The sequence below is a fragment of the Sturnira hondurensis genome, unplaced genomic scaffold, assembly GCF_014824575.4.
Source record: "Sturnira hondurensis isolate 20B ecotype Veracruz unplaced genomic scaffold, ASM1482457v3 Scaffold0010128, whole genome shotgun sequence".
In the NCBI taxonomy this organism is placed as follows: domain Eukaryota; kingdom Metazoa; phylum Chordata; class Mammalia; order Chiroptera; family Phyllostomidae; genus Sturnira; species Sturnira hondurensis.
Genome location: NW_028082759.1, coordinates 10,940,126 through 10,966,834, shown reverse-complemented (window position 1 = coordinate 10,966,834; position 26,709 = coordinate 10,940,126). Strand labels below are relative to the sequence as shown.

Below are 26,709 nucleotides of genomic sequence, written 5' to 3'. Positions count from 1 at the left end.
TTTGGTTCCCTCATGGGATTCTTTTTAAGCGGGATCTGAAGACAGCGAGATCTGGGCAGCTCTAACATCCTCTGGTTATGTGACCTTGTGGAAGTTCTTCAGCTTCTCTGAGCGTCATCTGTAGAGCAGAAATAATAATTTTGTCTCATAGGGTTGTTATTAGAATTAAATAGGACAATAATCATTGGAAGTCATTGAAAATTGACAGTTAGGTACAAAATGCCATGTTGCATGAATCACTTCATTTAAAAATGTTTTCCAGCACTTACAACGGGATCTAGATACTCAGTACAACCTTCTAAGGGGGCAGAACAGGGGAAGTGGCAGCCTATGGAAATATTTTTCTTCCTTATTCAGAATAAAGACCTAGTATATCAAATATTTTTGATTAAGAAGGACAAATTGCCGCAAACTCAAGGGTCCATTTAATTTTTGAATACTGTAATTATGTTGTATTTTCTATTTCTTGAAATAAAAATGACTCACAGTTGGAAATAATTCAGTTCTAATGGATTTTTACATGGTTGTACTTTATAGTAGATTGTCCCCATGTATGTACAGTCCATCAAGACCTTAATTCAGATTCCATTCAACATCACTCTATGTCAGTGATTCTGTACCAGGGACAATTTCCTCCACCAGGGAGCATTTGGCAATGTCCAGAGATGGTTTTGGTTGTCATGACAGTGAAATCCCTCCCAGCAAAGAATTACAGAATCCAAATAAATGGTGATCAGAGTGCCTGTAGGTTGAGAAACCTTCTCTCTCTCTCTCTCTATATATATATATATATACACACACACATATGTATATATATGTAGAGATGCATATATATGTATATATGTCATATCTCTATACATATATATTCTCGAATATAGAGAGAGATCTTTATGTATAATAACATACGATATACAAGCGTACACTCATCAAAGAAAGAGTGCAAAAATGAGATACATAGTGAAAAAGAACTTTCCAAGGAAAATGCTGGTGGGAAGAGGAGGCAGTGGGGTCAGTGAGGTTGAGTTCTGTGTGGGAAGAGTCTGCCTGCGGAGGCTGGAGATGACCAGGATGTCAGGTTTCTAAGCAAGTCAGCCAACTTTCCAATCCATCTGCCAAGAGCATAGCCCAGTTCTGCCTCAGCGAGTGGCCCATCTGTGCGTCTTGGCTGCGGGAGACAAAAGTGTTGCTATCTCCTCGTAGAACTGGGCACAACTGCAGAGCGACACACACTAGCATTTTTGTTAGGAGTTGGCAAGTTCACAATTGGTGTGATTGTTTCAGAAAGTGTGTGAGTGCACTATTGCTTCATGTCATTAATGTCTGCAGTGTGCTAGGAATAAAAGGATGGTTGGGGGAGGGGGTACATAAGTTTTAATTATTCAAATACATGCAGAATTGTACAGCCTTAAAGACTCCATTTCTGAGGCTCCTTCCTGCATCGACACAATGTGTCAGATTCTACCAAGTACTCAGAATGCCTCCCTTGCTTTGAGTTCGGGATTGAAAAGCGGTCCATTAATTCTCTCGGGCTACCAGGTGATCATTTAGTCATCCCTGTGGTAGTGGGGAGAAAAAGAAAGGAAGAAATCAGAAATGTCAGAAGACTAGACTGGTGAAAGTCCCTTGGTCTGGACCATTACTGCTTTTATTTATTTCTTTTTTACACGGAAGCAGTTCAGAAGCAGTCTTTCCTTGTAAGTCCCACAGTTTTTTTTTTAATTTTTACTTTATTTTTTTGTTCAGTCGTGTTAGCAGCGGCTGTTATCATTGCTTTCCCTTCTCACCTTTTGAAGCTACAGTAAATACCTGGGGCTCCAGCATCTGAGGACCAGAAGGTTCACTCTGTGACCTGCTAAGTTGTTCCATCTCCAGAGAAAGATATTTAATGTCAGGTCGGCGAGATGCCACTTTGTGCTGGACTTCCAGGGCGGGGCGTGGATCAAAGTCGAGTGCTGCTCAGTTCTGTGTGCATCAGTCCTTGAGGAGCCGCTGGTACTCAGCTTGGTGCTCGGTGCTGTGAGATATATAAATACATGTTATGGATCTATGTGTAAAAAAAGGAAAATATGAATATATAAAGGAAAATATCAGATGTTAAAAAAACATTAGTGGGTTGGGAGGCAGCATTTGTGGTAAAAGAGTGTTTTGGAAGGGAATGAGTCAAAAGACTGTTTTATAGCAGACAGTTACTAGAGTGTCGGGCTTTTAGGGGATCATAATCTAGTTAGGGAGACAAAGGATATTGATAGTGGAGAATTAACGATTGCTAAACAGTTTATCTTAATTATCAGCTCAGTGTAAGTTTATAAAAGGGGAAACCAGATTTGCTTGAGTAGAAGTGACATAGAATTCAGATGGCGTGAATAATTTATGCTGTGAAGAACTAGCCAAGTAAGAAGCGTGAAACTGATATCAGAGAGAGAGGGAATCAACTCCCCTGAGAAGGGAATGATTGTCAATAATCAAGTGCTATACCGAGCCAGGTGCTGGGGACACCAAAGTGGAGCTGGCAAAGGGGCATTTGAGGAAACTGATTTACCTGCAGTCCACAGGACAGAAGGGCTAGGTGGGGTCTACAGCTAAGGAGGCCAGCTGTAAGAACGAGCGGGGTGCTGACTCGGGCAGGATGGGGTGGTGGGCTTGGGAGAGCCAAGGAAAAGTGACTCTGAAAGGCACTGAGGTACTTGGAGCCAGAAAAGGGCACTGAAAGGGAGGAGAGCAGGAGGGCAGACACGTGGGAACAATGGCAGTAGCTGCAGCTGAACTGGGTCACTTGAAAGGCAGCCAGTTGGAGTAGTGATGACGAAGGTCCTGAAGATATTGAAGAGGAGATGGTAGCAGAGCATACAGGCTAGAGTAGCCAGTGGGAAGGTGGCATGATGTCCTGAGGTGAGATAATGGAGAATGGATGAATTCTTCAGAAACTGAGGGGGGTGGTGGTGGAGACGAGAGAGAGAGACAGAGAGACAGAGAGACAGAGAGACAGAGAGAATGAGTGAGAAGGATAAAGAAAGAGAAGGAGAGGATGAATGAATGAATGAATGAATGAGACAGAGTCTTGGGGACATCCCCAGAGTTAGGAGCTGGAAGGGAAAGAGAGAAGGAGTCCAAAGTGGTTGAAAAGGTCAAAAAGAAGTTGAAAAATGAAGTGTCACTGACTCTAAGGGAGGAAAGAATTTGAAGGAGTGGGTTGTCAGGGTGGTTAAATGCCACAGAGGCTAGAGGGAATGAAAACCGAGATAAAGCCATCCATTGTATAAGATTGCATTCTATAAAACAGCCTGTGGGTGTTCGGTTTTAAAATTAAATGAAAAGTATCAGATATTAATACGCCCTGAAATAAAACATATATGCAAATGGACAACATCAAAGATTCAGTGACCTGCAGGGCTGAGATAACAGTACCTTATAATCAAATAGCACTTTTGTTTTCAAAGCACACTTGAATACATTATTTCAAATGATCTTTTACCACATTCCTGGGATGATTATAGCCTAAAAGGAGTCAAATCTCCTGGTTTCATTATTTACTTGTTCAGTTACTGTTTGCATTTCACAGCTATCAAATCTACTACTAATAAATAACTATCAGGAACTTTACTGACAAAATGAAAGATAATGAAAATGCTGATGATACCCATAGTAAAAATACCCAACATTTATACAGCATAAAATAATTCCACACGTGTTATTTCATTTTACCTTCAACAGCTCTGTGAAAGAATTATCTTCATTTTACATGTCTGGGAAGCTTCTTAAAACCCGTACCCAAAACAAATACATTAAACGGGGCTAAAGTAGACCAAATAAATGGGCTTTTAATGTTTAATGAACTTAAGCTCTGCTAAGAACGATAAAGAATATTTTATCATAGAATAAGAAACAAACTCAACATATTAGGCACATCCATGAATGTATCCCCTTTCTATAAGTAGATAAGAGTATAAAGCTACTTGTTTGAAAGTCTCATAAGTTTCTGTGTTAGAAAAGTTTTGGTTGCAGATGACAAAACCTACCTCAATCTCATTTAGGGGAAAAATGGGGCAGGGAATTTATTGATTCAATAATTGAGGTCTAAGCCTAGAAATTCAGTCTAAAGGTTCAAATGTGACTGAATCCAAGTGCAATTCAAGTTGGAAAAGAACAAGTTCAGAGTTTGGATGGGCTGTGTGTGCATTACCGCCTTTGCATGCACATACCACCTGCGTGTGTGTGTGTGTGCGTGTGTGTGTGTGTGTGTGTGATTGGAGGGAGTAGTGGGGGAGCAAGGATGAAAATCAGCCCTACCTCAAATGCAAGGGCTTAGGGTAAGGAAGGGGTGATTCTGCAAAGGAAAACCAAGGTGCTCCTAGAAGAAGGAAGAGGAATGGATGCTGGACAGGCAAGACCAGCAGACCTCTCACATTACTCCCATCCTCAAATAGTGTTACATGAACACACCTGAAATTCCCACCTTCATCGCTCACTGTTTCAGACTTTAGGACTCAGGAGTTTCCCACAGTGATTCAGCTACTTTGGGGCAAGGTTTCTCAGCCTTGGCTACATAGTGAAATCATGGGCATGACAAAACAATGCTTTAAAAAATGCAGGCATGAGCCTCCCTTCTCCAGTGCGGTCCAGACATCGTACCTCACTAACTCAAGTGTTGCCTGTGCAGGAATAATAAATTGTGCAAAGTTAATCACAGCAGCTATGGTGGTTCCTTAGTCCACAGCTTTTCTCCCTTCTCCCCTCCCATGCTATCAGCGAGGACGTGGGGACAGAGCAATAGCCCATAAATACTGACAGAATTGAGTACGGTGGAACTTCACTGAGAGAATATACCACACGATCTGTGTTGTGTGCTTTCCTCCTTGAAACATACTGAATTCTCACATTCTGCTTGAGACTTACTGTCTTCAAGCCACGAAGAGTGAGTGGGCAAAATAAGGAGTCAGGCGTATGTTCAAGGACCCTGCAGTCCAGTAGGGGAGGCCGGTGAGTTTACAGGAATGAGCTGCTTGGAGCTGGGGGAGTTCCCAGCAGCAATCAACATCTAGCCCCTGTTAGGAAACTGAAAGGAGTCCAAGTCTGAACAGAGATTTAGAAGTCGGAAGGAGAGAGGGGTGTGGGGTTCGCTTAGCACGTGTGCAGTTCAGTAAGCATAAAGAAGCCTGGCCCATTTGGGGACTTGCACGGAGTTCGTTATGGCTAGAGGGCAGTCCCTAAGGGCAGAGTGACCAGGGTGAAAGTGGAGAAAAGAACAGGGGACATGTAGGTTTCTTTTTATTCAAGTGGCCAGGGCTCTAAAGAAGCCCTATTTGTTGCAGACAAAAATATCCTGCACATTCCATCACATTGAGCTTGTGCATTTTCTACTTGTGAGTTGAAGGGAAAAATTAGTTTGAAATTGGGTTGTAAAAATTTGTCCGGAAATGAGTCCAAATGGCTTTCCCCCAAAGCACCACAATGTGGTGTTCCTGTGCTACAGTGCCGCGCTTCGGCCACAGGGGTGCAGTGCAGCTCAGCGGACAGGGGGAGCTGGAGGGGAATGGCCCCGGCCAGGTAGTCTCTGCTACAGAGACTCCCCGCAAAGGCACAAATTCGGCTCTCCTGGAACGAGGTGGAGCACAGAGTTTCCACTTGTACGCCTTCACGTTTACTCCCCCCATCGTCCATCGCCCTCCCCACCGCCAAAAAAAACCCGAAAAACAAAACCAAAAACACCCCCAAACATCGTATCGTAAATAGTGTGTGAAGCACAAAACTGTAAATTGATGGTTCCTGTAGGACTTAGTTACGTGTCCTTGTATCTCAGTGAACTGGGCTTGCCTTGAAAAAAAATTGGAAATAACCAAAATGTCAAATGATGTGGGGGCTGACCAAAAGAGTTGTGGTATGTTTATACAAAAAAAAAAATACCAGCCCTGGCTGGGCATAGCTCAGTGGATTGAGCACAGGCCTATGAACCAGAGGATTACGGTTCGATTCCTCGTCAGGGCACTTGCCTGGGTTGCAGGCCAGTTCCTTGCAGGCCAGTTCCCTGCAGGCCAACTCCCAGCAGGGAACACACGAAAGGCAACCATACATTGATGTTTCTCTCCCTCTCTCCTTCCCCTCTAAAGATAAATAAATAAATAAAATCTAAAAAAAACCCAAAAAACAAGGAAGTACCAGGAAACCATAGAAAGGTAGGAGAAATGATCATTAGAAAATGTAGAAATAATCCAAATAATATATAGTGAGAGCCTAGTTTTATTCAGGTGCTTATAAATCTTTGTGCAGAATAAAACCCTGAAGTTAGCAGTGATAATCTCTTAACGGTAGAATTACTGTTGATTTTTTATAATGTCTTATGATTTATAAAATAATGAATATGAATACTTTATATTTAGAAGAAAAGTAATGAGGAAAACCCCAAACAAATAGTAAATATCCATTCCACCACACGCAAAAGGTTGAACAACTTTATAGTTTTATCACACTTACATGAGGTTATGTTGCTTCGTGGGGCCGATGGCATGCTTGCAGATTAACGGGACCATCTGTTTATATGGGCTAGGGACTGGGAAGCATACTCACAAGTCCTGGACAGAACAATGAAACGTGAGGACACACTGGGAGTGATTATCTATAGATACTTGCTTATTTTCCTAAATACCTTTCAAATTTTCTGTGGAAAGTACATGCAGATCTTTCTTTTTTTAAAAAAAGATTTTATTTATTTATCTTTAGAGAGGAAGGGAAGGAGAGAAGGAGAGAAATATTAATGTATGGTTGCTTCTCGTGAGTCCCCTGCTGGGAACTGGCCTGCAACCCAGGCATCTGCCCTGACTGGGAATTGAACTGCTATCCTTTGGTTCGCAGGCCTGTGCTTAATCCACTGAGCTACACCAGCCAGGGCCAGATCTTTCTTAAAAATGTAAGAAATGATAGCCGGTACCGACTGACTACAAAATGAAATACAAACACAACTGCGTGAACAGAGAGGGAGAGACGAAACTTCGAAGGTCTATCTTACGGTCCTCAACAGAGGCGTCTCTCTTCTTCATTTTTGAAACAGGCTCTTAACTTGTCAGACGTCATTTGACACAGCCATCATTTTTTTCACACACAAAAATATTTTGATGAGTATATCTTTCCAATCATAGAACTTCAAAAATGTCAAATCTTTTTAAAATTACAAAAGCATTATGTGATTTTTTTGTGAAGAGTAACTGGTAATTTCTTCACTTAGAACTGTATTTTGTTATATATTCTTCCTCATATATAAATGATTTTAGACATTTTTATATGTCTAAATGTCCTCATATATAAACATATAGACATTTTTAGATAACATAGGAGCTTAAATGTTAACTTTTGTGACCTGCTAAATTTACATAACTGTATATACTGAACTTTCCCCCATGTCATTAAATACGTGATTTTTGATGGCTGGGCTGTATATTTATTTTAACATAAGTGTGTACTGTAATTTATTCAACTAGTTTCCCAGTGTTAAATATCTGTTTATATTTTAGTCTTTAACCACTAAGAATAGTGATGATTTAATATCTTTGTTCTTGTGTGTATCTTTGATTTTCTTTCAGTAGAATTTGCTAGAAATGAACTGCTATGTCAAAGACTTTTCAGCCACTTCTCAAATGATACACAGAAAGGGTGCTCCAATCTACATTTCCCTCAGTAGTATCTGTTTTTTTTTTATTTTAAAGAGATTTTATTTATTTTTAGAGAAATGGGAAGGGAGGGAGAAGAAGACAGAGAGAACGTCAATGTGTGGGAGATACAGCGACTGGTTGCCTCTCATACACTCACAGCCAGGGACCTGGCCCGCAACTCAGACATGTGCCCTGGCTGGGAGTCAAACCGGCAACCCTTTGTTTCCCAAGCCGATGCTCTATCCATTGAACCACACCAGCCAGGGCTCTATTTTGAATATGATAGTGTTATGATAAGTCTTAAATCAGGTAGTATTAGTCATTCAACTTTTACATTTTCATATGAATTTTAGAATCACTTGTCAATTTCTGCCTATTGTCTGGGATTTTATTGGGATGGCATTAAATCTAGAAACCAGTTTGGGGAGAATCGGCATAATTTATTTAATTGTACATTTATCTAATTTAGTTTTAAAAAATTAATAGACTCTTTTAGCCCTGGCTGGTGTAGCTCAGTGGATTGAGTGCGGTCCTGTGAATCAGACGATCGCGGTTCGATTCCCAGTGAGGGCACATGCCTTGGTTGCAGGCCAGTTCCCGGCAGGGGACACACCAGAGGCAACTGTACATTGATATTTCTCTCCCTCTCTGCTTCCCTTCCCCTCTAAAGATAAATAAATAAAATCTTTTTAAAAAATAAAATAAAAAATTAATAGACTCTTTTAGAGCAGTGCTAGTTTTACCGGGAAATTAGAAAGTATAGAATTTTCCACCCCACTCACCCCTGGTTTCCCATCATATTTATATCATGAATTATTGTGGAACATTTGTTACAGTTGATGAACCAATATTGACATATTATTATTAACTAATGCCTATAGTTTATGCTACGTAGGATTCACTCTTTGTGTCATGCATTCTGTGGGTTTTAACAAATATATAATGACATGTGTCCACTACTGTATATCATATAGATTAGTTTCATAGTAAGGATTTTGTCTGTAGATCGATCTTGTCTCCTTCAACCTTGCTACACTCACTGGTTAGTTCCAGTGGCTGTGTAGCTTTCATTGGATTTTTCTACCCAGATGATCATATTGTCTGAAAATAAGAGCAGTTTTACTTCTCCCTTTCTACAACCTTTAGTACCATGTTGGAAAGAATTCTGGATCCATGCCGGGCTCCTCATCTTAGGATTAATGTTCATTCTGTCATCGTTAAATATCATGTTAGCTATAGATTTTTCATGGATGCCTTTCATGAGATTGAGGAAGTTGTCTAGTTTTCTGAGAACATGAATGTTGGAATTTTTAAAAAAACAACTTTTTGCATCTATTCGTATAATCATGCAGCTATTCTTTTTTAGTTTAAAATGGTGACTTACATGGATTAATTTGCTAATGTTAAGATAATTAATTTGCTAATGTTTTCATTCCTGGGGTAAACCCCACTTGGTCATGATATATTATTCTTTTTATATATTGTTAGATTTTGTTTAGAATTTTTATATCTATGTTAATGAGTGATATTGATCTATAGTTTTCTGTAATATGTATTTGTCTGGTTTTGGTGTCAGGGTAATGATGGCCTCATGGAATAAACCAGAAAGTACTTCCTCCTTTTACATCTTCTGAAAAGTGTGTTTATAATTGATATTGTTTCTTTCTTTTTTAAAATGTTATTTATTTATTTTTAGAGAGGGGGGAAGGGAAGGAGAAAGAGTGGGAGAGAAACATCAACGTGTGGTTGCCTGTGTCCCCTACTGGGGACCTGGCCTGCAACCCAGGCATGTGCCCCGACTGGGAATCGAACCAGCAGCCCTTTGCTTCACAGGCCCGCACTCAATCCACTGAGCTACACCAGCCAGGGCGATATAGTTTCTTTCTTAAATGTTTGGTAGCATTCACCAATAAAGCTGGCCGGGCTTAGAGCTTTCTTTTGGGGAAGGTTCTTAACTACATATTCAATTTTGTTAATGAATACATAGGGCTATTTAAGTTATTCAATCCTTCCTGAGTGAGTTTTGGTAGTTTGTGCCTTTCAAATAACATTTCCTTCGGACTCAGGTGGTTTTCTCACAAGCACACACTGATCAGCACTCTGCTGAGTGCTTAATGGGGCCTCTGTGCATCTTCAGAGCTGTCTCTCGGTGTAGCTTTTCTTCTCTGGTCCTCTGTCTCATGAACACTGACCATCTTGGTTTCCTCGGACTGTCAGCTCCGTCCAACTCAGAGAGCCCACTGGGCTGTGCCTGGACCTCCCCTCCCCGCACTGCAGCCTGGGGCCTCTCCCGAAGCAGCAACCTTAGTGGTCCCCTTGCTTCTCTCCCATCTTCCAGGGATCATTCTCCTCCACTGCCTGGAAAACTGGAGTTAAACATGTTTTATGTATTGTATGTGGGAAGGAAAATAAACATAGGAGAGCTTGGAAATAAAAATTAAGTCAAAGGGAAGAATTTTCCTCTCCAGAGAAATGAGTTTCTTTATCTTGCCACTATAAGGCCACTGGCCGAGTAACAACCAACCAGCTAATCAGACAAATTTTTAAAAAAGCAACAACTCTTATAAGACCACCTCATTAGTATTCACAGGTAACTGTCTCCAAGGCTCTTGAGAGAAATGACTTGACTGTGAAGCCTTACTTGAGAAAAATTCTATTCTCTTAATGATTAAAGGAGGATAAAACTAGCCCTTTAATGGGTGAAAAGTAATGCAATACATATTTTTAAAAGGTAAGATTACAGATTGTCATAAACAAAAATGAACCAGACAGATTCTGAACCAAACTCTCTTCTGTATTCTGAGTCATCCGGTTTTGATTCCTGGACTTACCAAGTCCTATCACACACAGAACCCACTGAGCAGGATAAATTGGACACTGGACAGCTTTCTGGTTAAGCAGTTTGTTCAGGCTCTTTCATTGGAACTAACAGGAATTTTCTACTTGACTTGAATAGAACTACAAGAGTGAAGTGTCTTCTGAGAAAAAAATGATTACTTGCTATTGTATCAATTTGGAGACTCCTGGGTTCAACGAACATAAAGCAGATATGTTTCCTCCACCAGAAATGCATCACACTGGGGCATAGGATTCTCCCTGATCTGCTTCTTCCAAACCAGGATGTCCTGGCGCAACCGTAAGGATGCTGCCCAATGAGAGTCATTGTATTTTTAGGAGGGAAACCTTAATCCTGTCCTTTCAAAACCCACTCGTAATACCCCTGACACATACTACAACGTGGATGAGCCTACAACATTGAAGAAATTATGCTAAGTGAAATGAGCCAGTCACAAAAGGACAAATCTTGTAGGATTTTACTTTTATGAGGTTCCAGAGCAGGCAGGTGCAGACCTAACGTGGAATGGAAGTTGCCGGGAGTGGGGGAAAGGGAGGGACGGGCGGTGCTATTTAATTAACGGAGCTCAGTTTTGCCAGATGAAAAGAATTCTGGAGATTGTTTGCACAACAGTGTGAATGTACTTAACACAACTGAGTTGTGCACTTAAAAATGGCTAAGGTGGTAAATTACACACTACATGTCTTCTACCACAATTTAAAATGAAACAAACTCACAAACCAACCTTCAGTGGTTTCCCATAGCCAACAACAACAATTCCCAGTACTTTTTCATCAAGCACACATACAAATGATCACCAGCCCTCCAGGATAAATGAGCAAAGTTGTTCTATATCACGGTTGACCAAAAGGCTGATAGGATCAACTTCTTGATGCTTCAGTCCCCTAGTCACAGACCCCTCGGTGAGAGCACCTGCTAGTGTTCCTCAGCCTGGCCTCTAAGACTCTTCCCAGTCTGGCCTGACTCTGTCTGCCCAGGGCTTTCATTGCATCTAACTGAAATCCAACACAAACATGTTTAAACAAAAGAGCAGGGCATTGCTGTATATCTCTCGGTAATCGACTGTGGACAAGGACGTTTTGAGTGGTGCCACCTGGTTCCGTGGACGTGTGCTCATCTAACATTTGACTCAGCATCCCGCTGAATGCCAGCTTCATTTTTCAGAAATGCTCCAAGTTAACCGATTTTCAAGTACAGGTAGAACAGCTTTGTAAAATGTTTTAGCATCTTTAGTCTGAACATTTTTGTACGTGCCATCTGATATACATAGGCAGAGTTTCTCTAGGGATGCTTCTTCACAGATGGTCATGCCCGGCTTCTCAAAATGTAATGTGTTTACAAATCACCTAAGATCTTGTGAAAATACAGTTTCTGATGCTCCAGGTTAGGGGTGAGCCCTACCTCGCGCATTTCTAACAGTCTCTCAGGTGACAGGGATGCTGCTGGCCCAAGGGCCACATTTTGAGTACCTAGGCATTAGGGGACATTCAGAAATGCATGGCAGCATTTTTGTTTGTCACGTGACTGGTAGCACTCCGTGACTGGCGTTTAGCGGTGGGGAGCGGGATGTTTACAGCTCCTGCAGCGTGCAGGAGAGCTCTTCCTAATGAAGAACTGGCCCACCCCAAATACCGAGAGCTCCCCCTTCACGGCAGTGTTCTCGTGGCCAACATGTTCCACTCGTAGTGGCATCGTGAGTATTTTAGCATGAAAGTCAGTAAACTTTTCATGCCACGTCAGAATAGAATGTGACCCTCAAAGAAGACTTAACACCACAGTAAATGTTTAAAGGTCACCATTAAGATGTTTTCTTTTGTTTGTTTGTTTGTTTAAAGATATATTTCAGAATCTTTTTTAAAGGTTTTATTTATTTATTTTTTAGAGACAGGGAAGGGAGGGAGAAAGAGAGGGAAGAGAAACATCAATGTGTGGTTGCCTCTCACATGGCTCTCACTGGGGACCTGGTCTGCAATCCAGGCATGTGCCTTGGCTGGGAATCGAACCAGCAACCCTTTAATTCACAGCCTGCAATCAACCCACTGAGCTACACCAGCCAGGGTTGGGGTTTTAAAAAAATACCATTAAGGCCCTGGCTGGTGTAGTTCAGTGGACTGAGTGTGTGCCTGAGAACCAAAGTGTCACTGGTTTGATTACCAGTCAGGGCACACGTCTGGGGTCTAGGCCAGGTCCCCTTTGGGGGGCGTGCCAGAGGCAACCACATATCAGTGTTTCTTTCCTTCTCTTTCTCTCTCCTTACCCTCTCTCCAAATATGAATAAATAAATATAAATTCCAATAAGGTTGTAGCATCTATTTTTTTATGTGCTTAGACCAGAACTAACCTAATTCCAATCCTTTTTTTAAAAAGATTTTATTTATTTATCTTAGAGGGGAAGGGAAGGAGAGAGAGAGAGAGAGAGAGAGAGAGAGAAATATCAATGTATGGTTGCCTCTCATGCGTCCCCTGCCAGGAACCAGGAACTGGCCTGCAACCCAGGNTCAGTGGACTGAGTGTGTGCCTGAGAACCAAAGTGTCACTGGTTTGATTACCAGTCAGGGCACACGTCTGGGGTCTAGGCCAGGTCCCCTTTGGGGGGCGTGCCAGAGGCAACCACATATCAGTGTTTCTTTCCTTCTCTTTCTCTCTCCTTACCCTCTCTCCAAATATAAATAAATAAATATAAATTCCAATAAGGTTGTAGCATCTATTTTTTTATGTGCTTAGACCAGAACTAACCTAATTCCAATCCTTTTTTAAAAAAGATTTTATTTATTTATCTTAGAGGGGAAGGGAAGGGGAGAGAGAGAGAGAGAGAGAGAAATATCAATGTATGGTTGCCTCTCACACGTCCCCTGCCAGGAACAGGGAACTGGCCTGCAACCCAGGCATGTGCCCTGACTGGGAATCGAACCACGATTGTGTGGTTCGCAGGCCCCCAAATCCTTTTCTTTAATCTTAAAAAAAAGGGTGTGGAGAAGCCAGATTTCTTCCTCTAAACTTCATATTAAGGCTCATGCTTTAGTGATACAAATATAAATGCCTCCATTATGGCTGGAGCAGATGTTTTGAAGTATCTTAGACGTGTGGATTCTGTGCTTGGTGGAAGCATGCCACATGCAGATTACACTCCATCTTCATAGAACCTTTTTTTTCTGATTGTCACATCTTTTTTTGTTAGATGTTTGGATGCACTAAGTTCTGAACATTAAACCAAAATGCCATGGTCTATTTTTCTGAGAATTTGTATCATGTTAAGGAAACCGTCTCTAGTCCCAGACAGCCTGGGTTCAATGTTGGCTCAGCCAGACACTTAGTTGTGTGGCCTTGAGCAAATTACTTAACTAATTGGATTCTCAGCTGTGAAAGTGGATAACACTGGCACCTACTTCCTGGGGTTGTTATAAGTAAATGATAGATAAAAAACATTTAGAATAATGCTAAGTACATGGTAAGTATTAGGCAGATGTTTATCTCCACAAAATATCCATTTGAGTTTGTTACAGGCTATGTTTTATGGGAAGACAAAGGAGCGTCATATACAGAGAGCATCGTTTTTGTACTAAATGTGAAATGGTTTCCAGGATAAACAAATTGGGGGGTTTCCATACAATTGAATACTATTCAACAGTTTATGGATTGGCGGTTCTCACTTTAGTGCCCATCAGAACTATCTGGACGGGTTTGAGGATCCCAGATTGCTCGGCTCCACATCCCAAGTGTCTCATTCATTGGGTGGCAGGCATAAGCCTAGACATGGCATTCTAACTAGTTCTCAGGTGATGCTGAACCTGCTGGTCAGGGACCACACTCTGAGAATCACTGGCTTAATTCAGGGTTTTGCAACCTGGGCACTGGCACTTTAGACTAGACAACCCTTTGTTGTCGGGGGGTCTGTCCTGTGCAGATACTTAGCAGCAGCCCCAGCCTCTGTCCACTTGATGCCCGTGGTACCTGTCCTTCCCCTCCTGTTGTGACAACCCAAAATAGCTCCAGATATTGCCAAACGGCCCCTCCTGTCGAGAATCACTGGTTTAGAAGAATGAGCTAGGAACATGAACCAATCTTAAAAGTATCATTTATAGTTAAAAAAGCAGGCTGCAAAAAAAAGACATACAGACAGTATGCATCCATTAATGCAATTTAGAAACATATTGTTTTGTGTGTTTCTAAATTGCATTAATGGATGCATACTGTCTGTATGTCTTTTTTGTATGGCTATAGATGTATTTGTTAAGATTATAAGAAACATGGATTGGAAGGACACAACATTAGCATGAAAATGGTTGCCTATGAGGGGAGAGGAAGGCAGTGGGCCTGAGCTGGGCATTCTGTCTGTAGTGTTTTGAGTGTAGTGTTGTATGATTTACATATTTTAAAAAATCAGCCACGACTGGTGTGGCTCAGTGGGTTAAGTGCTGGCCTGTGAACCAAAAGGTTGCTGGTTCGATTCCCAGCCGGGGCGTATGCCTGTGTTGTGGACCAGATCCCCAGTGGAGGGCACATAAGAGGCAACCACCCATTGGTATTTCTCTCCCTCTCTTTCTCCCTCCCTTCCCCTCTCTCAAAAGTAAATAAATAAAATCTTTAAAAAAATCAGGAGGTCACTTGAAAACCTGATCATTTAATTTTTATTAGGTATGTGGCTATTTTTATACTGTTGTCTGTATTTTCTTGTATTTAGAACACTTTTTTCTAAATAAAAATCCCATAAATATTTAGGAAGGAACCATCCACATTTTAATTGGTACCGCTCATGCACTGATAGAAAGTGTTGGTTTTGGGATGAGAAAGACGAGAGTTTGAAATCCTAATTCTACCACTGATGAGTTTATGAGCTCTGCAAACCTCGGTTTTCCTAATTATTAAGTGGAAATGATCACAGAACAATTGTTATGAGCGTTGACTGAAATGATAGGTTTACTGTGTCGGGCCAGGTCGTGTGAGAGGCAGGATTAAAGATGCAGGATTATTTCTGGATTTCCTCCCTGGGAGAAGATAGAAAGGTGGGCAGAGCGTTCTGACTGTGTGCCAGTCAGCCTGCGGCTGGGGCAGAGAAGGGAGGCGGCTTGGATGGGAGCATCCCAGACTCTGTGCAGGCTGCATCCAGGCCTGGCAAGGCTGCTGGGGACGCCTCCCGCCTGTTAGTTGCTTGTCAGAGGAGTCCGGTGTCTCCAGGACTGGGCCTGCTTTACTACCCCTACCAGGCTCAGGCGATGGTTCAGAGTGGCCCGTGGGGAGCTTGGTCCAAACAGGACACAGTTTCAGAGCCCAGTATCCGAGGCCCAGACTGATGTGGTTGGAGGTTTGAAAGGAGCATCTGGGCTGTCGCAAATGGACAGAATCGTTCTGAGTGTGTGGTGATTACTCACTAAGTATCAGGTACTATTAACAACACTACAAATTGACTTAGAACAGTAATACCCTTTTGACTTGGCCATGTACTCAGAACACGAATACTTTTTCCACAGGTGGTTTGTCTGTTCATCGGTTAATGGGCATTTGGGTTGCTTCTACCTCTTGACTGTTGTGAATAATGCTGCTATGATCCCAGGTATTCAAATATCTTTTTGAGATACTGCTTTCAGTTCTTTTGGGCATGGTATCTACTCAGAAGTGGAACTGCTGGATCATGTGGTAATTCTATTTTCAGTTGTTTGCGGAACCACTGTAACGTTTTCCACTGCAGCTGCACCATTTTTTTTTCATTCCTGCCGACAGTGCACAGGGGTCCCAATTTGTCCCCATCCTTGCCAATACAGGCATATCTGGGCGATGCTGCACGTCCGGCTCCAGGCCACCTCCATAAAGTAAGTATTGACATAAAGCCAGTCATGCTCTCCTTCCTGGTGGAGAGTCTTGCCTTTAATTTGTAAAATATGCAGCACCTGTGAAGTACAATCAAGCAAAGTATAACAAAACAAGGCATACCTGTCCTTGTGGTTCTGTTTTTTTTTTTTTTTTTGTAACAGTTATCCTAATGAGCTTAAGGTGGGATCTCATTGTCGTTTTGATTTGCATTTTCCTAATGATCGATGATGTTGAGCATCTTTTTCATGTGCTGGTTTCCACTCGTGTATCTTCTTTGTAGAAATGTCTCATCAAGTCCTTTGCGTATTTTAAAATTGGATTGTTTGTTTTTTTTGTCATTGAGTTGTAAGAGTTCTTTTTATATTCTCGATGGTCACCTCTTATCAGACATGTGATTTCCATTGTTTTCTCCCATTGGACAGGCTGCTCTTCACTCTGTTGATTGTGTCCTTGGATACACAGAAGTTTTTAATGTAGTCCAATTCATTTTCACTTTTCTTACCTGTGCTTTTTTTTAAAGTTTTTTTTAAATTTTATTTATTTATGTATCTTTAGAGGGGAAGGAGAGAGGGAGAGAAACATCAATGTATGGTTGCCTTTTGTGCATCCCCTGCTGGGAGTTGGCCTGCAGGGAACCAGCCTGCAACCCAGGCATGTGCCCTGACTGGGAATCGAACCACGATCCTCTGGTTCGCAGGCCTGTGCTCAATCCACTGAGCTACACCAGCCAGGGCTCTTACCTATGCTTTTGATGTCATGTCCAAGCTATCATTACCAAATCCAGTGTCATGAAACATTTCCCTCTATTTTCATTTCAGAGTTTTACAGTTAGCTCTTACGTTTAGCTCTTCGATCCATTTTGTCAGTTTTTGTATAATGACTAAAGACTTTTGAATAAATGGAATGACATGAAATGGTTTTGAGCTAAGGTTTTAGTAACTGATAATAATTATTAATAGTGCCTCATTCATGTCCTCAGATTCTCTGTCTAAATAGACTTCTTTCTGTCAAAAGACCTTGATTAACTTGAACAGTGGTTCCCAACCTTCATTGCTCTGGAAGTACCTAGAGAAGCTTCACAAAACCCCTAATATTCCACCTCCAGAGATTTTTATGTAATTGTTCTGGGATACAGCCTGGACATTCATTGGTACTTTTAGAAGCTCCTTGGGTGATTTTAATATGCAACCAAAGGTGAGATCACTGTGTTAGAAAGATTTCCACCATTATAAAATTGAGCAACACTTCACAGTGTGGTGATCACTGTTTATTTGCTTAACTTCTTGTAGTAAAAGACAGCTTGCAGGTTTAAGAAAAGGGGGGAAAGGCACGCATTCCAGTGTGTTTCTAATTCAGCATATTGCCTTTCCCAATACAAATAGTCCCTGAGTTAGGATAGTTCCACTTAGAATTTTTTGACTTCACGATGATGCAAAAGCACTATGCAATCAGTAGAAACCTCACTCAGAATTTTGAACCTTGGTTTTTTACCAGGCTATAGTTCTTTCTTATGGTGCTGGACAGTGGCAGCAAGGTGATTTTGCTTCACTGTTGGCTAATATGAGTGTTCTGAGCACGATTAAAGTAGGCTAGGGTAAGCTATGGTGTTCAGCAGGTTAGGTGTAGTAAATGCATTTTCAACTTAGGATATTTTTAACTTACAATGGGTTTATTGGGACATAAACCTATTGTAAGTTAAGGAGTATCTGTATTTACTGACAGATAACACCTGCCAGGCAAAACTATTTAGTGATATTAGAGAGAATCCAACTTCAATAGTTTATACATTCAGAAAGAGCTGTTAAATGATAAACTACCTATTTTTATAACTGCATCCCATGCCTCTTTGATAAATAGTGGCAATTATTTTATCTTAATGGCATCATACTCTGACTTCATGAAACACACTCAAATGGAAAAATGCTTGCAAATGAAATATGCCCACAAATGAAATATGCTAAAGAACTGTAAACAAGCATAGAATAAAAAATGATATAGCTTTTTATACTGCGGAACTAAAAACCCAGGCTACAGGGAAAGCCCTTGATTTTTTCTAAATTTACATACTTTGGAAATGTCACTGTTCATCAGTTATATTTTCACAAATCCTGGGAAACAATTAGAAAATGAAATTCATTATCAAAGACTGTGGATACAGAGAAGGCCTGGAAGCAGCTAAGGAGAAGCAGGGGATAAAGGGAGGAACCAGAGGGCTCAGTATTTTATGTCACAGACTTGAGCCCTGATGACTGAGATGGAGAGCAGGAAACCCTCACAGACTTAGACCAGGAACTAGTTTGATAATGGGACATCATGCATGCTGCTTTAGATGCTAGATCTTATGGTTTTCATTTGGAAAAATCATAGGTAAGGTGCAGGTGGCCAAATCCTGGGGCTCTTTAGAAGCAAAGGAATGTAAACAAGTGGGCCTTTAAATATTTTCCCCGTGTTTTACACCATTGGTACTCAAACTTGACAGTTCATCAGAATCACCTGGCAGGCTTGTTAAAACACTTGGCTGGGCCCCAAACCCAGCATTTTCATTTCTAACAAGTTCACAATGATGCTGATGCTGTCACGAGTGGGGAGGATGCACACTTTGTGAACTTTTGTTTTATGCTATTTTCTTTAATGCTGAGCCTCACTGGGCACAGGTGCCTTTTCAATTTTCAGTACATCTTTTGAATAGATTTTTGTATTGGTTGGAAGGACTGCTATGCTTTTAAACTTTCCTTTGAACACTGTTTCAATCTGATAGCCGTTTTGCTTTTTTAACTGAATAAAAAGCCCTACTGAATAATGTCCAGGATTCACACATTTGGATTATGTGGCTGTGTTCTTTTTTACATATGTTTTTTAAAGATTGTATTTATTTATTTTTAGACAGAGGGGAAAGGAGGGAGACAGAGAGGGAGAGAATCATCAATGTGTGGTTGCCTCTCATGTACCCCCAACCAGGGCCCTGGCCCACAACCCAGGCATGTGCCCTGACTGGGAATCAAACCAGCAGCCCTTTGGTTCACAGGCCTGCACTCAATTCACTAAGTCACACCAGCCAGGGTGTGGCTGTGCTCTAATGTGAGTTCCCATAATTTTTCATTTGCATGTATTTCATTTATAACAATAATCCCTTTGCTAACTACAACAGATAGGGAATAAGGGCTAATGACATAGAGGGTGCTATAGTCTGAATATGTCCCTCAAAAATACCTACATTGAAACAACCCCCAAGGTGGTGTTAGGAGGTGGGGCCTTCAAGGGGTGATGAGGTCATGGGGTGGAGCCCTCGTGAATGGCATAATGCCTTTATAAAGAAGGCCTGTGAACATTCTCTTGCTCTTTCCACCATGTGAAGATTCCATGAGAAGGTCGTGACCAAGAAGGAGGACCTCACCCAATCATGCTGGCACCCTGATTTTGGACTTCCAACCTCTGGAACTGTGAGAAATAGATTTCTGTTGCTTATAACCTCCTAGTCTGGTGTTTTGTTGTAGCGGCCTGAATGGACTAAAATAGAGGGAAACAGATTTTATTGGGCTGACCTGTGGATTTCAATTATTCATGAGGTTTTATCCTATGGATAATCAAGAGTTCACTGTGGCTATAATTTTCTGTTGAATTTTTCCTTTTTAAAATTCCACATAGCAACTTAATTATCATCTCTCGTGGCCTACTCAGAGAAAGCTCTTGAAATGCGCTGTAGGTTCCCTAAATATCTAAGAGTTTAATGTGTCGTTTTATAGCCTGGGACTGAGGCTAAAGCATCCAATATAAAATATATGTAGTAGGACATAAAGAGAACTTAATTTGTGAGAAACCTAAAAGATAAAAGGCAAGCATTCTTAAGACTGTAACAGTAGACAAAACAGTAAAGAACAAAAGGAATAGATGGCTTGGAAAATGCTAGAGTTTTTACCTCAGTTTTTAAGAAGCAAATTGGCCCTGGCTGGTATAACTCAATGGATTGAGCACGGGCCTGTGAAGCAAAGGGTCGCTGGTTTGATTCCCAGTCAGGGCACATGCCTGGGTGTTTCAGGCCAGGTCCCCAATAAAGGGACACATGAGAGGCAACCACCCATTTGATGTTTCTCTCCCACTCTTTTCCCACTCTTTAAAAAAAAAAAAAAGAAGCAGCAGCAAATAGATCACTGACCAGTTAGAGTGGGCGACTCCTGTAAAGAGAGGAGAAAAAACACCCAGAACGCCCTCAGATGTCACAAATGCCAGATGACTATGTTTACACAAAACTGGACCAAATCATATCGAGGAGCTAAGAGCAGGGAACCTTAAAAAAGATTTATAGACCCAAGAATCCCTTCAGTGAGATACTACACAAATCCCCTGTAAAAACTCAATCCTACCAGTAAAGTGATTTACATATATCCAACCCAGAACATAAAGGTAATGCCACACATGTAGCTGAGTATTCCTAACTTATACGAGCTTCTACAAAGCTGTTTATTTGGTTTTTACTCATTTTTGACTGAGCTGGACTATTTTTCATTCCTTGAATGTAGCTTTCTCTCTCCACGTTATTGTGTCAGCCTTGGTATTGTTTCATAGGAAATATTTTCTTTATCCAGTCCTGACCTATTGAAAATGTACAAACTCCATCAAGAGTTTTGGTCAAATACCATTAAATTTTTTTAAGTTGAGGTATAATTGATATTTAACGTGTTAGTTTTGAGTATACAGCATAATGATTTGACATTTGTATTGGGTTGGTCTAAAAGTTCATTTAGTTTTTTCCATAAAATAAAAGACTTCTTTTCATTTCACCAATAACGTCATTGATTTGGATATTTTAAGTATGTGAGCTACGTCCCCAGTGGTACAACATTGATTGTTCTCAATTAATGTCTTGATTCGATCACTATCAACTTCAACTGGTCTGCCCGGCCGTGGAGCATTGTCCAGGGAGAAATCTCCAGCACGAAACTTCACAAACCACTTTTGACACCTTCGATCAGTCACAGCACCTTCTCCATACACTGCACAAATCTTTTTTTGCATTTCAGTTGCAATTTTACCATTCTTGAAATGATAAAGCCTAATATGCTGTGTCTTTTCTTCTGTCTTCAGTATTAAAATGGTTACACAAAAATTTACCAATTTTGATAAGTTTTTATTTATTTATTTATTTATTTTTGAGCTTGAAATTTTGACTTTTATTTATTTATTTGTTTTTTTATATAATTTTTATTTAATTCTTGTTCAAGTACAGGTTTCTGTCTTATATTCACAACCCTGTCCGCCCCCCACCCCATGCTCCCCACCTCCCTCCCCTTTCCACCCCCCACCCTTAGTTATTGTCCATGTGTCTTTTATACTTGTTCATGTGAGTCCATTCCCTTTTCCCCTATGATTCTCTCCACTCTCCCCTCTGGGCCCTGACAGCCTGTTCCATATTTGAGTGTCATTGGTCGTATTTTGCTTGCTTGTTTGGTTTGTTTAGATTCCTGTTAACAGTGAGATCATATGATATTTGTCTTTCACCGCCTGGCTTATTTCGCTCAGCATAATGCTTTCCAGTTCCATCCGTGATGTTGCAAAGGGTAGTAGTTGATAAGTTGTTTTTTTTAAACGCACGCTGATGTGATGCCTGTCACAATACAATCTGACAAAAGTGTTTCAAATGAAATTAAAGATAACTAAGAACTACTAGAGCCATATTATAGAAAAAACCCAATGGACTTTTAAGATTCTATTTATTTATTTATTTCAATACGAGATGGGAGGGAGAAAGAGAGAGAGAGAAACATCCATGTGTGTTTGCTTCTTAAGCACCCCTCTCCCTGCAACTGGGGACCTGGCCCACACCCCAGGCATGTGCCCTGACTGGGAATTGAACTGGTGACCCTTTGGTTCACAGGCCAGTGCTCATTCCACTGAGCCACACCAGACAGGGCCGAGTGGTCTTTTTGGCCAAGCCAATATATGTTGTGAAATGATCCCACAGTAAGTCTAGTTAACATCCATCATCATACGTAATTACAATTTTTTTCTTGTGATGAGAACTTTTAAAAAATATTTATTTATTTTTAGAGAGAGGGGAAGGAAGGGAGGAATGGGAAAGAAACATCAGTGTGTGGTTGCCTTTCATGTGTCCCCTACTGGGAACCTGGCCTGCAACCCAGGCATGTGCCCTGACTGGGAATCGAACCAGCAACCCTTTGCTTCACAGGCCTGTGCTCAATCCACTGAGCTACATCAGCCAGGGCCTTGTGATGAGAACTTTTAATATCTACTCTTATTGCACATTTCAAATGTGCAATAGGGTATTATTAACAATACTCACCATGCTGTGTACTGCATCCCTGTGACTTACTTATTTTAAAACCAGAAGCTTATATCTTTTGATCTCTTTCACCCATTTTGCCCCCCACCCCACCTCTGGCAACCACCAATCTCTGCTCTGTCTCTATAAGCTTGGGTTTGTTCCTTAGGTTAGATTCCACGTATAAGTGAGACCGTGAAGTATTTGTCTTTTCTCTGACTTACTGTACTTAGTATAATGGCCTCAAGGTCCATCCATATTGTCCCAATTGGCAGACTTCCTTTTTTTATGGCTCAATATTTTATTGTGTATTTAAATCATATTTTATTTATCCAGTCATCCATTGATGGATAACTAAGTTGTTTCCATATCTTGGCTATTGTAAATAATGCTGCAATGAACATCGGGTACGCACATATCTTTTTGAATTAGTGGGGTTTTTTTTCAGAAAGGTACTCAGAAGTGTAATTGCTGGGTCCTATGGTAAGTCAGTTTTTAGTTTTTAAGGAACCCTCATACTGTTTCCCATAGTGGCTACATCAATCTGCATTCCTACCAACACTGCACAAGGTGTATGTTTCTTCATATCCTTGCCAACGTTTGCTATTTGTGGTCGCTTTGATAGTAGCCGACCTGATGGGTATGAGGTGATAACTCATTAGAGTTTTGATTTGCACTTTCCTGATCACTAATGATGTCAAGCATCTTTTCTTGTGTCTATTGTGTCATCTGTTGTTTCTCGTGTCATCTGTATGTCTTGTTGGAAAAATGGCTAGTCCTCTGCCCATTTTAAAATCTAACTTTCACTATGTTTATATGATACTGTAGTGGACATTCTTATATAGAATTTTTTTTAGAAAATACCTGAATATTAGAATAAATTCCAAGAAGTAAAATTTCTGGTGTCAAAAGTAGGTACATTTTAAGGGTTTAGATATAAATTGCTAAAAGTTCTTGTAATTTATACTTCCTTCAGCATGGTTTAACATTGTCCAGCATTCAATAATTGGCATAATTAATTTTTCTAATCTTTGCAAAATTTATAACTGAAAATAATTGCCTCTCATTGTAGGTCTAATTAGTAAAGTTGGACCTTTAAACAAGATTTTATTTATTTTATTTTTAGAGGGAGGGGAAGGGAGAGAGGAAGAGAAACATCGCTGTGAGAGAGAAACGATGATCAGTTGCCTCTTGTACATGCCTTGACCAGGAACTAAACCTGCAACCCAGACATCTGCCCTGACTGGGAATTGAACTGGCAATGTTTCACTTTGCAGGATCATGCTCAAACCCAGTGAGCCATACCGGTCAGGGCTAGTATGGTTGGACTTTGAAAATAAATATACTGTTCATTTCCCCCCAGAATTCTGTTCACACCCTTCAACTATATTTCTATAGTCTTATTTATTTGAAAGAATTCTCTGCAAGAAGTAGCAACCAAAAATCTTTGCGTATTACATATGCCCTTGTTTTTTCTGCTTTATTTGATTTCATATTTTAAACTCCTTTTCCAAACTAGCAAGCTTTGATACTTTGTCCCCTTGAGGAAGCAGAACTTAGGAGAAGCCACTATCACAGAGTTCATTAGGCACCTTTTTTGAACTTAATTTATTTTCATTTCATGTCCCTTCTTTCCTTTTTCTTTTCCCTCTCCTTTACTTTTAGTAAGACTTATTTCCTCTGAGACAATGGCTCTGGGTCACTCATGCCACAGAGGGCGTGATGGATCTGTATGAAATTGGTATTTGTAGAGAGGAAACTAACATTCTCTAGTGGCTGCCATACACTAGAGGCTGTGCTGGACACTTGACTATACTAACTTGTGTTATCTTTAAAAGAACCTTCATGAAGTAGGTAGTGTTTTCTTCATGTTGTAAGCGGACGATCATTCAAATTATGTGTCCTTGCTTTCCTGTCTTCCTTTTGGCTTTCTTGATTTTACCCCCACCCCGCTCCTTTTAAAGCCTTCTCCATGTTCGTCATGGTGATTCCATCTTTCCAGCGGCTCAGGTCATCCTTGTTTTCTTCCTTTCCTCCTTCACATCCAATCTGTTCAGATTCCCTGCCAGCTCATCACCTCCACTCCATCACCTTGGTCTTAGTTACCATCCTCTTGCTCCCGAATTATTTCAATAGCTTTCTAATTCATCTGTTTTAGCCCTTACCTCCTAGTTGGCTACTCTCAACCCAGCAGTCAAAGTGATGCTGTTACAATGTATCAGATGTCACTTTTTTGCCCCAAACCTCCCACCGACTCTCAACTCAGAGCAAAATCCTCACCGGATGAGTCACCCATATCTTACATCTCTGACTTCATCTTCTCCAATCTCACAGCCTGGCCTCAGAGTTTGTACCTGCTTTCTGCGTCACAAGTTGTCCGTGCAGTTATCTGACTGTTAATCTCCTTCAGCCTTTGCTCAAATGTCGGATCCTTCAGAGGCTTTCCTTGATCACCTTATTCGGAAGAGATCTCTGACATAGTCCTCATGTTCCTCCCCAAACACTGTTCAATTTTTCTCTACAGCATTTTTAATCATATGGCTGCCCACATGTTTTCCTGTTCATTTATCATCTTTTTCTCCCACCTGGAAGATGAGCTCTAGGAAGGCTAAGATTTTTGTTTTTGTTTTCTGCTGTGTCCCCAACCTCTAGAAGAATGCCTGGCATGCATAAAGCAGTCAAATAAACAAGTATTAGTTGAATAAATAAATGAATGAGTCTAACACATTCCAATTGTCAGAGCAGGCCAAGGTGACCTGCTGTGCACAACTTCCTGGCTTCTTTCATTTCTAGCTCCCTCGTCTTCCCCGGCTTTTCCCTGTAAGCCTCTTGTCTGCACTTGTTATAGGTGAAAGGCTGGTGAGTCCTGAGAGGTATTCGCAGCAAGCACACCAGGGCGGTATCGGTATCGTAGCCTTAGAGGGAGCGTGAAGTTTGCATCATTGCATTGCTATGGTTGCAAGAGGGTATTTGAAACTATTTACACCTAATTTTGGGTATCCCTGGATGCCATTCATGGAGAATGAAGGGAGAAAGATGCTTTTTTCCAAAGGAGAATTTGGCGGGGCGCCAGCAGGATGCCGCTGCGGTGGCCACTGCTCCACATCCGCTTTTGCAAGCTTGGTGTGACCCAACCTGCCCAGATTGTGGCTCACCTCAAGTTTCAGCCACACCAACCACAGGGCTCTGAAAATGCCAGCACGGCCTCTAACCAAGAATTTGATTCCTCCTCCTGGATTCAATGTCCAGAAAGCAGAGCGTGGACTTCGCCGACCCAGCATGTAGGGGGAGTGGGAGACAGAGGAATGGGGAGTGGAGGGGCGCTGCCCCAAGTCTGATGCTGGGCGGCTGGCAAACTGGGGGCCAGGCCGTCCCTGGTCTGGGTTCTGGGAAGGATGTTGAGACAAGGAGCAGTGCCAAAGGCCGCCACCACCACCAACAATCGCGGTAAGGAAATAATTTCCTAACCTGTTCATCTGCCGGGGAGTCCTGAGTTGGGAAAGTTTCCTTTTAGTTGTTGAACAGTCCACATTAAACAGTACTCACTTTTGGGGTGCTCGTGAACCGTGTGACCCCCCCACACATATACTCACAAACAGCTCTGATAACACCGATGCCCCTTAAAAAAAGAATCCAGCACCCGGCCCCCTCTCCTCCCGGCAGGAACGTCTGGCTCGCCCTGCCCATCTACAGGGACTTTACCAGTGGAATAACAGGGGAGCATCTCCATCACTTGACTCAGCTCTCTTGAGACTTTATTAACATTTTCAAATTCAAACCATGGGGCGCGGGTGGGGGGGCGCGGCAGGAGAGGTGAGGAAGAAATTAGAGTGTGTGGGGGTGGGGTGGGGTGAGGTGGGGGAGGGAGCCAGTAGCTGCGGTCAAACCTTTGGGAAGTGAGAAATGGAAAGCGTCCGTGGTGTGCGGAGTTGTCTGACTTCCTCCACTTCGCAGGTTTATTTTCCTGGGGGCGGTGTGTGTGTGGAGCGTGGATCCCGCGAGGGGCAAGCCCCCAAGGGCGAGCTGCCCTCCATTCCGCAGAGGTGTAGGTTTCAGTGGAAACTTTCGGTTACAGGCCCCTCCTCCTTCACCTTGGAAACGGGCACCTGGGTGCAGGGGCGGGGCCG

The 26,709-nt window shown here is 41.6% G+C and overlaps 1 protein-coding gene and 1 long non-coding RNA gene across 2 annotated transcripts in view; one reads left to right on the top strand and one right to left on the bottom strand.

Moving 5' to 3' along the window:
- Nucleotides 1-26,709, bottom strand: LOC118995402 (uncharacterized). Its single transcript, XR_005068261.1, has 3 exons — nt 26,470-26,709; nt 1,807-2,014; nt 1-118 (listed from the first exon to the last, which is right to left on the bottom strand). It is a non-coding gene; the product is annotated as an uncharacterized LOC118995402 (long non-coding RNA).
- FHIP1A (FHF complex subunit HOOK interacting protein 1A) overlaps nt 26,627-26,709 on the top strand; it is a 194,596-nt gene continuing 194,513 nt past the window's right edge. The window contains exon 1 of the mRNA XM_037058406.1: nt 26,627-26,692. The gene's annotated coding sequence lies outside the window, so the exon portion shown is untranslated. The remainder of the gene's footprint in view (nt 26,693-26,709) is intronic.